The sequence below is a fragment of the Eurosta solidaginis genome, chromosome 2 (genome assembly GCF_040869045.1).
Source record: "Eurosta solidaginis isolate ZX-2024a chromosome 2, ASM4086904v1, whole genome shotgun sequence".
Classification (NCBI taxonomy): domain Eukaryota; kingdom Metazoa; phylum Arthropoda; class Insecta; order Diptera; family Tephritidae; genus Eurosta; species Eurosta solidaginis.
In genome coordinates, this window is record NC_090320.1 from 291424439 (window position 1) to 291436875 (window position 12437).

At 40.5% G+C, this 12437-nt stretch overlaps 1 protein-coding gene across 1 annotated transcript in view; it reads left to right on the forward strand.

Annotated features, from left to right (window-relative positions):
* Window positions 1-1359: 1359 nt before the first annotated feature.
* LOC137241191 (uncharacterized) overlaps window positions 1360-12437 on the forward strand; it is a 153161-nt gene continuing 142083 nt past the window's right edge. The window contains exon 1 of the mRNA XM_067768515.1: window positions 1360-1472. The gene's annotated coding sequence lies outside the window, so the exon portion shown is untranslated. The remainder of the gene's footprint in view (window positions 1473-12437) is intronic.

The window sequence follows — 12437 nt, forward strand, 5'->3', positions numbered from 1 at the left end:
GAATTTTACAAGGGTCGACTTGCATTCAAAAAAGATGTGTAATAAGGAAAACATTTGATGACACAAGTGCTTTTGCTCTGTCCGTTAAGGGCCAATTAATGGTGACTTATCCATAACCAGATAAAACAAGTGGGCTGCGATTTAGTTTAGCACCCCACGAGTTCAGGGCTAAACTTGGTATCAAATGAAAGAGGAGTATCCCGATCTCAAAAATAATATATTTTAAAGTGCGCAAACTTATAATTTTAAAGTTATTTGTTGTTAAAATTTGCAACTTTCTTTACAACTTTTATATGTGTATACGTATATATATTTTATGACATTACAAATCTGTGCTGACACATCTAAAAAACACCAAGTAAAATAAGTGCGGTCTTACCATATCCATTTCCACAAATTAACAGTTGTAGTAGTAAGAGGATTCTGGGGTCCTGCCTCCTGTTATTACTTTATGGAGCAGTTGGTTCGTATTCATTGCAAAAATTCGTCTGATTTTACATCCTTTAGAGGAAACGTCTTATACTCAGAAATACTGTGGTTCGCGAAGCCGATGTTGGACCGGCTAAGGGTTATTTTTTATAAGTGCGGCCGAAGGCCGCTTACGCAGAAATGTGTTCTACTCAAAAATACTGTGGTTTGCGAAGCCGGTCTTGAACCGGCTAAGGGTTATTTTTTATAAGCGCGGCCGAAAGCCGCCTACGCGGAAAGATATTCTACTCAGAAATACTGTGATTGGCGAAGCCGGTGTTGGACCGGCTAAGAATTATTTTTTATATACGCGGCCGAAGGGCGCCTACGCGGAAAGATATTCTACTCAGAAATACTGAGATTGGCGAAGCCGGTGTTGGACCGGCTAAGGGTTATTTTTTATAAGCGCGCCCGAAGACCGCCTACGCGGAAAGGTGTTCTACTCAGAATTAGTGTAGTTCGCGAAGCCGTTGTTGGACCGGCTAAGGGTTATTTTTTATAAGCGCGGCCGAAGGCCGCCTACGCGGAAAGGTGTCCTACTTAGAATTTTTTTGTCGGCACCACTGATTGCTTTTGCAAAGTAGCGTCATTTTCTTCCATTTAGGTTGTTTCTTGTGCTTTTGTGATTCATACTTTTTGTGCTTTTTGTGAGACATAATTCTAATTTGTTATTTTATAATTTCTTTTCAACTTTTCAAAATGAGTAGTAAAAGTATATATTTTCCTTTTTCTTTATTAACTGAAAGGTGGTAAGGTAATATTTATATTTGTTTTTTTTTTTGTTGATGTGGCAGCACAGCTTTGTAATGTCATCAATAAAATATATATATATAAATGTGGATGTTGCTACAAAATCGCGATTGATATCATAGAAACATTTATAATAAGTAAAAACAATGCAAAAATTAAATGTGAAATATACAAAAATGCAATTTAAGTTTGTCGTTGCCAATTTATATAGATATGTACATATGTCGATTAAGGTTTTGAAAGATGTGTAAATTGTAAGTTAAAGTGCTATAGAAATTCGTTAAATTTGCAAACTTTAACAACAAATAACTTTTAAATTATAAGTTTGCGCACTTTAAAATGTATATATTTGTGATTGGGAGAACTCCCTCTTTCATTTGATACTATGTTTAACCCCGGAATCGGGGGGTGCTATTCTAAAATTTTCCCTTTGAATTTTTGGCGAACATTTGCGCGAACTGTTCGTGCGTGTATGGCGCAATAACTCATAATCGTAGTAATTTCTGAACGGAACAGACGTGCGCGGAAAAGTAAAATGGACAATAAAAAATTTCTGAGTGAATTTATTGAAATGTATAAATCTTTGCCATCATTGTGGCAAGTAAAAAGCAAAGATTATTGTAATAGAATTAAAAAGAATAATGATTATGCGACTTTAATCGAAATTAATTGCCACAGCGAGCAATATTGCTGCAGCACAATTGTTGTCCGTATTCATCGCTGTCTGAAAGCGAACTAATGTTCGGCCAAAAGTTCGTATGGTGTATGGCCAAAGCTGTGAACAAGATTGCGGAATGTTCGCGGAAATGGTCGTGTCGTTACATTGATAGTGTATGTTTGTTTGCATTTATGTCGACGTGCCACCACCTTATAATGTTATACCAAGATAAAAAGATATTGTTGCGGAGCTGGCAACACTATTCACCACCTTCATTTGTTTTCGTTTAATTGTAACAACGAAAAAAGTGACAATAGTACCGACGTGTTTTCCGCGAATAACTTTTAAACGAGATAAACAATATATAGTTTCTGCTTTCGGATTCTGAATCTTGACGCAAATACGCGTCTTTTGATACCGCTATCGACATGTGCGACCCGAATTTTAAGTGCGGGACTTAAGTTGAAATTTTACTAAATTTGGAAATTAAAAAGCTTATATTTCATAAACCAAGAGTTTCCTAGAGCTGCGGATGATAATTTTGTGATTTTTAGGACCCCCTCTACCCCTAAAAATCAACAAAAGTTTAAAAATCGTGGCACCTTATATAAAATCCAACCCTTAACTTTTTGTAGATTTTATTTATTTTATTTTTGTTTTGGATACGTTTTGACTAAGAGACTAATTTTTTTTGTGCTATATGTGCGTTTTCTTCCTTTTGATGAAATTTTCACGATTTTTAGGTTAAGGCACCAATAACTGATGCCAATTTGATATGGAAAAGTAAAAATATGGTTATGACTATGGCGTAAGGGGTAAGGAAGTTTAACTGGCCCTTTATGCAGTAATTTTGCAAATAGGACGCGGTATGACGCAGTGTCGTTTTCGGGTTCAGTACGATTTGAAAACGAGCTACTCGGGGTTTTTTTTTCACCTTACCTGCACTTAGGTGCTGAGTTGTAAAATGAAATTTAAAACTTTAAAACAGCAAGGTGATAACTTTTCGATAGGATATCATTGTGAAAATTAATTGTTAACATATGTTATTTTTAGATTAATCGACAACTCTTTGATAAAAAACCAATAGCTCGTCGATAAAAAGTTGAGCACTTATTCCTCGCGTTCCAATGAACAGGGATCCAGATACCGATAAAAATTTAACATGCAAAGGCAACAACAAATTGTTCCATATGTTCACATTGTTTTTGCATTTACATGTTAAAATTCTATCCGTATCTGGATCACGCTTCATTGGTATAGACTGCAAATTTATAACATTTCGATAGCGAATCGATAACACGTCTTTACCTCTTCGATAACCAACCAATAACTCATCGCTAACAAATCTGTTTGCGCCTAATTGGCATCTCTATATGTAATCATATCAAACGTCAATTAGTGGCATTGGCAGCACTGACTGTCAGCTGTCAATGGCTACTTCCGTTTATCTTAAAAGTAATTAAACAAAGAAAAACAAGTGCAACTGTTTTTATAATCGGCTATAATCCTCGCGTAAGTAAAACTTACAACCCGCAACCCGCATTTTAACGCTAACATTTTGGTCCATCGACCCGGATCGCGCAATATTTCCGCAAAATACAGTCCACATCGCTTTAATTAAAACATTTCATAAAAACCCGCAAATAAAAAATGTCTTCTTTGAAAGTTCGCGATTCTGCTTTAAATGCATTAAAGCGGCATTTGCAATCGAGCAAAGCCGAGTCGCTTGCAGTCGATGCAGAGGCTGCAACCACATATTTGCAATTGCTAGAGGAGCAGTGGGAACGTTTCTGCAAAGCACAAGAAGAAGTGGAGGTGTCGTGTGGCGACGAAAACACAGCAGTAGAAGAGCAGGCACGAATTCAAAGTGAGGAGTGGTACTTGATCGCTAAATCAAATTTTAAGCGCATTCTTGCGCCACAAAAGCAACCAACTCCTACAGTAACTCCGACTGCACCTGCACGCATGCCGCTACCGAAGCTGCAGTTACCATCCTTTAGTGGCGATCCAACAAAATGGATCACTTTTAATGACGCATTCTGTTCACTAGTGAATTCCAATGCAAGTTTGTCGGACGGACAGAAGTTGCAATACTTGCGCAATTGTTTAAATGGTGAAGCATTGGAATTAGTTAGTAGTTTTGCTGTAAGCGACAGCAACTACAGTGAAGCTTGGGATATGCTGACAGCACGCTATTAAGTTATCATAGTGGACAGCCATATAAAAGCATTATCATCGATCGAAAAGGCATCGAAAGACTCCGCAAAAGCAATTAAACACATTTTAAATTTAACATTGCAGCACGTTGGTGCGCTACGTGCCCTCAAACGCCCGGTTGAATTTTGGGACGACTGGCTTGTCCATTTTACTGTTTCGAAATTAGCCTATGAAACGCGAAAACAGTGGGAATTATCGCTTGTAGCCGACGATGTGCCATCGTTTACATCACTTCGAGATTTTTTGGAAACGCGAGCCCGCTCTTTAGAGATGGTGCCCGCTGCCGCAAATGCACGTACAACTGCAAAGAACGCTTTGCATACAACATGCAACCAATTAGTACCAAAAAATCATCCATCATCAAAAACCGCTAAAACCACATCGTGTACATACTGCAAAGTTGAGCATCGAATCTACATTTGCGAAAAATTCAACCAACTCGACGCGAGAGAAAAGCTATCCACAATCAAATCAGATGGTGCATGTCTAATCTGCCTTAGTAAAGGACATGTTTTCGCTAACTGCCGCAGCTCGTCATCGTGCCGCATATGCCACCACACGCTTCTTCATGCTGGTCTCAATACAAACGAGGCAGCTCCTGCTATGCAAAATGCCGTCCAAAACAACGTAACGTCGCACTACGCCGATGCTGAACGCGTAGTATTACAAGCTATTGCTGACATTTTATTGAAAGATAACTCCGGCCGCTGGCAGCCAGCCAGGGCACTGTTCGACAACGGCTCACATGCTTCGTTCATCACGGAGCCCTGCGTTCAACGACTTCGTTTACCACGAAATACGTCATCAGCTTGCGTCACGGGTATTGGATCCGTACAAGGAGGTCGCACAAAGGGTGAGGTCAAGTTATACATAGCGCCAAAGTCACTAAACTCTAAATTTCACGTGAGTACGCTTATTTTATCTAAAATTACTAACGACCTACCAACAAACGCCTTGTCCGAATCACGGTGGCCGCATTTCAGTGGCTTACCGCTTGCTGACCCTAACTATTTCAAACCTGGTCCGATAGATATCTTGATTGGCATGGACGAAATGGACAAGTTTTTACTCGAAGGCCTAAAAAAGGGTGAAAATCGCACTCCGATGGCACAGAACACCGTCTTTGGGTGGGTGCTGTTTAGCAACGCGACTCCCTCACAAATAAAACCCCGGGTAATCTCAACGCATTATTGTAATACGTAACTAACTGACCTCTTCGCTAAGTTTTGGGAGCTGGAAGAGCTACCACCTAGAAAGTTTTACACGCCCGAAGAGTTATATTGTGAGAAGTTATTCGACCATACAACACAGCGCGCAACTTACGGCCGATTTATTGTACGTTTACCGCTAAAACCCGAGGTGTTGATTGGTGAGTCGCGTAACGCAGCCGTTCGGGCATTGTTGCCAATGGAAAGCAGGTTCGCCACCAACAAATACCTTCACGAAGAGTACTTCAAATTTATGAAGAAGCTTCTTGACTTGGGTCATATGGAGCTAGCTACTCCAACAACGCAAACCGCATACGATATGCCACATCACGCAGTGGTAAAAGAAACAAGTTCCACTACTAAGCTTAGGGTCGTATTAGCTGGCACGTTATATCAAAATATCGCAAATATCGTTACGTCAGATTTTTACATGGATGACTTGCTCTCCGGCTCCGACTCTTTCCAAGAACTGACAGCGCTTTAACGTAACATCTCACACCTCTTATCTCAGTGTGGGTGCGAGCTCCGGAAGTGGGCAACAAATTGCGAGCCATTGAGACAACAGATGCCGCATGCGTCTACACAGGTGTCCCATCTCTTGGCTGATGGAAGCGATATCCGAACTCTAGGATGTATTTGGCACACGGATACCGACTCTCTTGCGATAGCCTTCAATATAGAGCCACTCCAGTGCGAATTAACAAAACGCATTTTTCTCTCCGATACCAGCAAGATTTTCGACCCTCTCGGCTTCATATCTCCATGCACCATTCGCTCAAAAATTTGGTTGAAAAGAAAGAAGAAAGTAGCTCCGCTAAAAACAACTTCGTTACCTCGTCTGGAACTCTGCGCAGCTCATCTAGGCGCTAAACTCGTCCGCCTAATGCAACAAATTTTTGGTCACAAACTTGAACAGCTGTACGCGTGGTCAGACTCAACGATAACGTTGGCATGGCTGCAATCAAATCCAAATCGTTTGGCAACGTTCATTGCAAATCGTGTAGCCGATGTACAAGAAGTCTTGCCGTCATCGCATTGGAGACACGTCATCTCAGAGCATAACCCTGCAGATTGCGCTTCTCGGGGTCTCACACCTGCACAGCTCCTCGATCACCGCTTATGGTGGCAGGGGCCACACTGGTTATCCGAAGCCGATCGTTTTTGGACGCAGCACATAACGAAACATACTACGAATTTGGAACTGAAATCAATCAAAGCTAGTTCTCATGTAACGCAAACGCACGAAGATTGGGATTTATTAACGAAATTTCACTCTTACAACAAACTCAAACGAGTGACCGCACATATACTTCGCTTCATAAACAACGCTCGCATATCTGCTCAGAAGTCAAGTGCACACGAACGGCTGTCCGGACCGTTAACACGCTCTGAAATCCGCAAAGCCGAATTATCTTTGGTAAGGTATTCCCAAGCTAACGTTTTCCAACAAGAAATTTCTAATTGCAGGTCAGGGAAGCCAATACCGATACGTAGTAGCCTCGTTCGTCATCAGCCGTTTTTAGACGACGCAGGCATTTTACGAGTAGGAGGTCGAATTAAGAACGCATCGTGCACGAACGATATAAAACATCCGATTATTTTGCCCAAAAATTCACCGCTCGCTAAAGCAATAGCCGCTGAAACTCACATCGGTATGTTGCACGCTGGCCCGCAAATGATGCAAGCTGCTATACAGCGTAAATTTTGGATCCCTGGCATTCGCAATTTAGTTCGGGGTACATACCACCATTGCGTATGATGCAAACGCTTGAACCGCAAGCCGCTACAGCAGCAGATGTCCGATCTACCACCTAGTCGCGTTACGAGTACGCGATGCTTCCTTCAAAGTGCGGTCGATTTTGCCGGCCCATATAACGTAAAATTTACTCATGGTAGAGGAGCGAAATCAACAAAGGCGTACATTTGCTCATTTATATGTATGAGCACAGGCGCCATGCACAAAGAATTGGCCGGAGACCTCACGTCTGCAAGCTTTATCGCCGCATTCAAACGTTTCACCAACCGAAGAGGACATTGTCAGCATATGTTCTCCGACAATGGCACGAACTTTGTCGGTGCCGAAAGGGAGCTACGTGCCGCGTTTGAAAGGTGCGTTAACGACGGTAAGTTGGCATCTTACTTCGCCAACTCCCAAGTCACCTGGCATTTTAACCCTCCAAGCGCTCCACACATGGACGGCTATTGGGAGGCTGGAATTAAGCGCATAAAGCATCATTTAAAACGCGTACTAGACTCCGGGTTACTATCTTACGAAGATTTTTCAACAGTCCTAACCGAGGTGGAAGCATGCGCCAATTCTCGACCACTTTGCTGGATACCTTCTGACATACAAGACTTCGAAGTGCTAACACCTGGGCACTTTATGATCGGCGAACCAATAAAGGGGTTACCGGAGCTTGACACAGAACCTTTCAAGGGCAACCTTCATCAGCGGTGGCAAGCAATCACAGCAATAAGGCAGCACTTCTGGGAGCGATGGCGAGACGAATATCTCGCGTATCTTCAGCGACGATCGAAGTGGGTTCGTCCAACGCAAAACCTACAACGAGATGATGTCGTAGTTATACACGACAACAACGCTCCGCCCACTAAATGGAAACTTGGTCGAGTTCTCGACAGCTATACCGGCTCAGATGATCGCGTACGAATTGTCAACATCCGAAGGAGAGCTGCTAAGACCTATTGCGAAGCTATCATTATTACCAACAAAAACAGACATTTTTTCACTTTGAATTTTATTGATGTAAACTTTAAATACTTTGCGCCTTTTTCTAATTTTGAACGGTCGTTCAAGGCGGCCGGCATGTTTGCGCCTAATTGGCATCTCTATATGTAATCATATCAAACGTCAATTAGTGGCATTGGCAGCACTGACTGTCAGCTGTCAATGGCTACTTCCGTTTATCTTAAAAGTAATTAAACAAAGAAAAACAAGTGCAACTGTTTTTATAATCGGCTATAATCCTCGCGTAAGTAAAACTTACAACCCGCAACCCGCATTTTAACGCTAACAAAATCGATTAAACTCCCAACCTTGTTTTCCCTTACTTTTTTCGATTTGATGTATAAAGGTATTTTTCATGGATTTAACTTTGATCCCACACCATTGGTGAACCGGCAAGCGTAATTTATCAGCGCAGCCGATGTCCTCCAATGCAGAATGGAACTTTTGATTCCGCCCCAGCTTCTGCGAGCCCCGCGGTTATTATCAGGGTTTTCGGGAATATCTGCTGATAGACGCAAATCAGCAGTCAACCCCTGGTGAAAATTATTACCGAAATTGCATTGGCAAAATTGCCTATGGTCAGTTTTTAATTGCGTTTTTGATATACATATGTAGCAGGTGGGAGCAGGCCTCTTTTCGCCGGATCTGAGTCTCTTTTCGCCTACCAGATCACTGTAGTGTTTACCAAGCGGAAATGCTGGCAATACACAGGGTTGTGAACCATCTAGGGTCTATGCCTAAGGATGATAAACGGGTGTTTATTTTCTCAGACAGCCAGGCCGCATTAAAGGCCCTGGACTCATTCGTCGACAATGCAAAGTCGGTCACTGAATGCCGCAGATCTCTTAACGAGATGGCTCAGCACTTCAGTATCAGCCTTATATGGGTACCTGGGCACAGGGCAATTGCAGAGCAGACGAGCTGGCCAGAAGAGGCACCACCGACCATATCCTTCCGGGAAATGATTCGGTAGGCATACCCATGGCCACTTTCAGGCTTCGTGTGGACACAAGCAATATAAGAATTGCAATTGGACTATGGTCAGCCATATCATCGTGTGAGACATCCAGGCAAACCTGGCCCTCATATGACAAGGGGCGCACAGAAGCGCTTCTGATTTTAAACAAATCAGTTCTATCGTCCCTGATAAGGGTTCTAACAGGGCATTGCTTAATAGGCACGCATGGTGCTAGAATGGGGGTAACGACCTTCGACTATTGTCGCAGATGCAGATGTGCAGAAGAGGAAGAGAGTGTCCAGCACCTTCTCTGTCATTGTCCAGCGCTTAGTAGGCGTAGGTTGGCCATCCTTAGTAAACCTTTTCTACATGACCTCGCTGAGGTCTCTAGCTATGAAGTAAAGGCTCTAGCAAAATTTATAATTTCCACGAGGTGGTTAGACCCGCTTTAGGCAGGGTAGGGGTCCTCTTTGAGACCGTATAGGGTATTACAATGGGCCCACTGGTGGCCTAAGAAGTGAGCTGTTACCATAGTGTCCAGCTCAGCCCTTGCAACCTAACCTAACCTTCCCTAAGATTTCCGTAATATGGCCATTAGTGATGTTTGTGTGGGTGTGCAAATTTTGAGTAATCAGCTGTTAGTTGCGCTACTTGGTAAAGTTTACAATGGTCAAAATTCCAAAGTGATTTGATCACCTGATTTGAATACCTATCGCTGTCTCATTCTGTATCTCTTTCTATCACCCGCTGAAGATAGGCGCCGCCATATTGAACACCCTGTCAAAACGTAATTGCCTATCGCTGTCTCATTCTGTATCTCTTTCTATCACCCGCTGAAGATAGGCGCCGCCATATTGAACATCCTGTCAAAACGCCAAAAAGTAGCCATATTGAACATGCTGTCAGGCAGTTGACAGATAAGATATCACACTTAGTTTGATTCACAATGGTTGGTGTGCTCCATGACGGAACCATACAAGGTGGCAGCACGGTGACATACCTACAAACATAAATAAAACTTCCATGTACTTTGTTTTGGTAAAGCGATGGACTTAAGAGCCAATTAAACTTCCTTAACCGTAACGAAATAGTCGTAACCATACCCATATCCATAACCATCTCCAACGTGATCGGTTAATGGTGCCTTAACCTAAACATCGTGAAAATTTCATAAAAATTAAAAAAACGCAAAAAATTACAAACAAATTCGACAAAAAATAAGTCTTTTAGCCATAACGTATCCAAAACAATGAATACAATCTACAAAAAGTTATTAAATTCACCAACTCAAATATTTTTAAGTTATGTCTTTAGCGTTATGGTATGGCACCATTAATCGATTACATTGATTTCCATAAGGTTGGTTAGATCAGCTGTTTTATATGGTTATGGATAAGTCACCATTAATTGGGCCTTTATGTCAATATCGTACTGCCACGCAAGTTGACGTATCAAATCATATTAAAAAATGTAAAATCAACTTGCACCATGCTGTCACCTTGTATAATTCCGCCATGGTGTGTTCAGTTATAACCAGGGTTTGGCCTGTAAACTGTTTACATTGTTTACAGCAATTTTTTACATGTAAACAATGTAATTGTTTACAAGCTAATTGTTTACGTAAACAATTCATTTTTGTAAACAATTGTAAACAATTCATTTTTTTGCTTTTTTTTATGAGTCAGAAACAATCTACTACTAATTAAGCACTTTCACTATTTTTCAAACAGTTTTCCAAGCTTGTAAAAAAATACGCTTTAATATTTAGTATTTTAATATTTTTTATTCATTTTCACTCCGATTTTTCATTGTTTTGGTCAATTTTCATTTTATAATAAATAAAAAAGTAACTTTTTGCACCTTTCAAATCAATCTGTTTGACTTGATAGTTTACAATATAAGTTGAATTGACATATGCTTGTAAATGTTTACAATTGTTTACAATAGGTGTATTTTTTTCAAGCGAGCTTGAAGAAAACGCTTAAACTAGCTAAACAGTTTCATTATGCCAAAACCATACAGATGGTGGATGTTTATCAGCTAATTGTTACTTTTTTCGCTGCTATGACATTTCTACTTCTAGCGCAGTATGTTTTTGATACTCAACCAGAGAATTAAAAAAACAAAATACATGAAATGCATGTGTTTGTTTGTATGTATGCCACGCTGTTATTTTGTTATTTTTGTTTATCTGCACATTCGTATGTTCATTTCATTCGCTCGTTCACAATAGTGCCCTACTATCAATCAGGTCAACAATTACCTAAGCGGTTTCAACTGAAAGCGCTTAGCCAACTCAACTCGATTACTTTTTATTGTTGATTTCCATGCAATTCGGTAAGCCAGCTAGTGTTTTAATTGTACTAGTTAGCAACGAAATACAGCTAATGAAAGTGTAAACAATCCAAAAAATGTTGTAAATGCGCAACCCTGGTTATAACTGCAGTTTGGCACAAGGCGAATTCAGTACAGGGGGTGTTATCCATCAGCTGATTGCTTCTTCTTGATAATTTTCCATACAAAGCCTTCAAGGCGAATTTATTGCAGCTGGTGTTATCCCATCAGCTGATTGCTTATTCTTGATAATTTTCCATACAAAGCCTTGTACAACAAAATGTCAGTTAATCGAAATCTATGAAAAACTTCTTTTGACTTCACATTCATATGCACGGCGAATTGATTGAATTCGCTTTGCCACCACCTGGTATAGATTCGCCTTGCAAAGCCTTGTACAACAAAATGTCAGTTAATCGAAATCTATGAAAATTTTCTTTTGACTTGACCAAGGCGAATCTATACTAGGTGGTGGCCATGGTGGAATCACCAGGTGAAGTAAATAAAAAGAGACAGAAGATGTACGCTATCTGAAACGGTAGTGATGTATTTTCGACGGTCAGAAGAGGGTAAAATTTTTACCGGCTTTGGAAAAAGGGGAGTAGAAAAATAAATACCATTGCAGAAATTGGGGTTTTCAGAATATCAGTGCCACCTAACGCCAATGCAAAATTGAATGCAAAGGACCAGTGCGAGTTAACATTACTTTTAGTATCGAATAAAAATAAAAAAATTCAATTTGGCCACTTTAACTGACCTCAATTTCAATTGCAGTTGAAACTTTCATTGAAAAACCGGACATAAAAGAAACGTGTTATTCATATAAAGTACATACATATGTACGTCAGTTATTTAGTTGTACTTTTCTGCCTTTGACGGAATTAAAATGGGTTTCGGGTTCGATGAAAAGTTTTACAGTCACACTTGGAAGTGATCGTGATACTCTTAAATGTGTTTCCGTCCCTTAAAATTCATTGACTTGTTCATCTGCTTTATTGATTTAAAACATATGCTCTTCTAATATATAATAACGAACTTAATCAGAAGATCCGCCAAAAATTCTTGATAGTTGAGTTCATGATGTATTACTAATGTTAC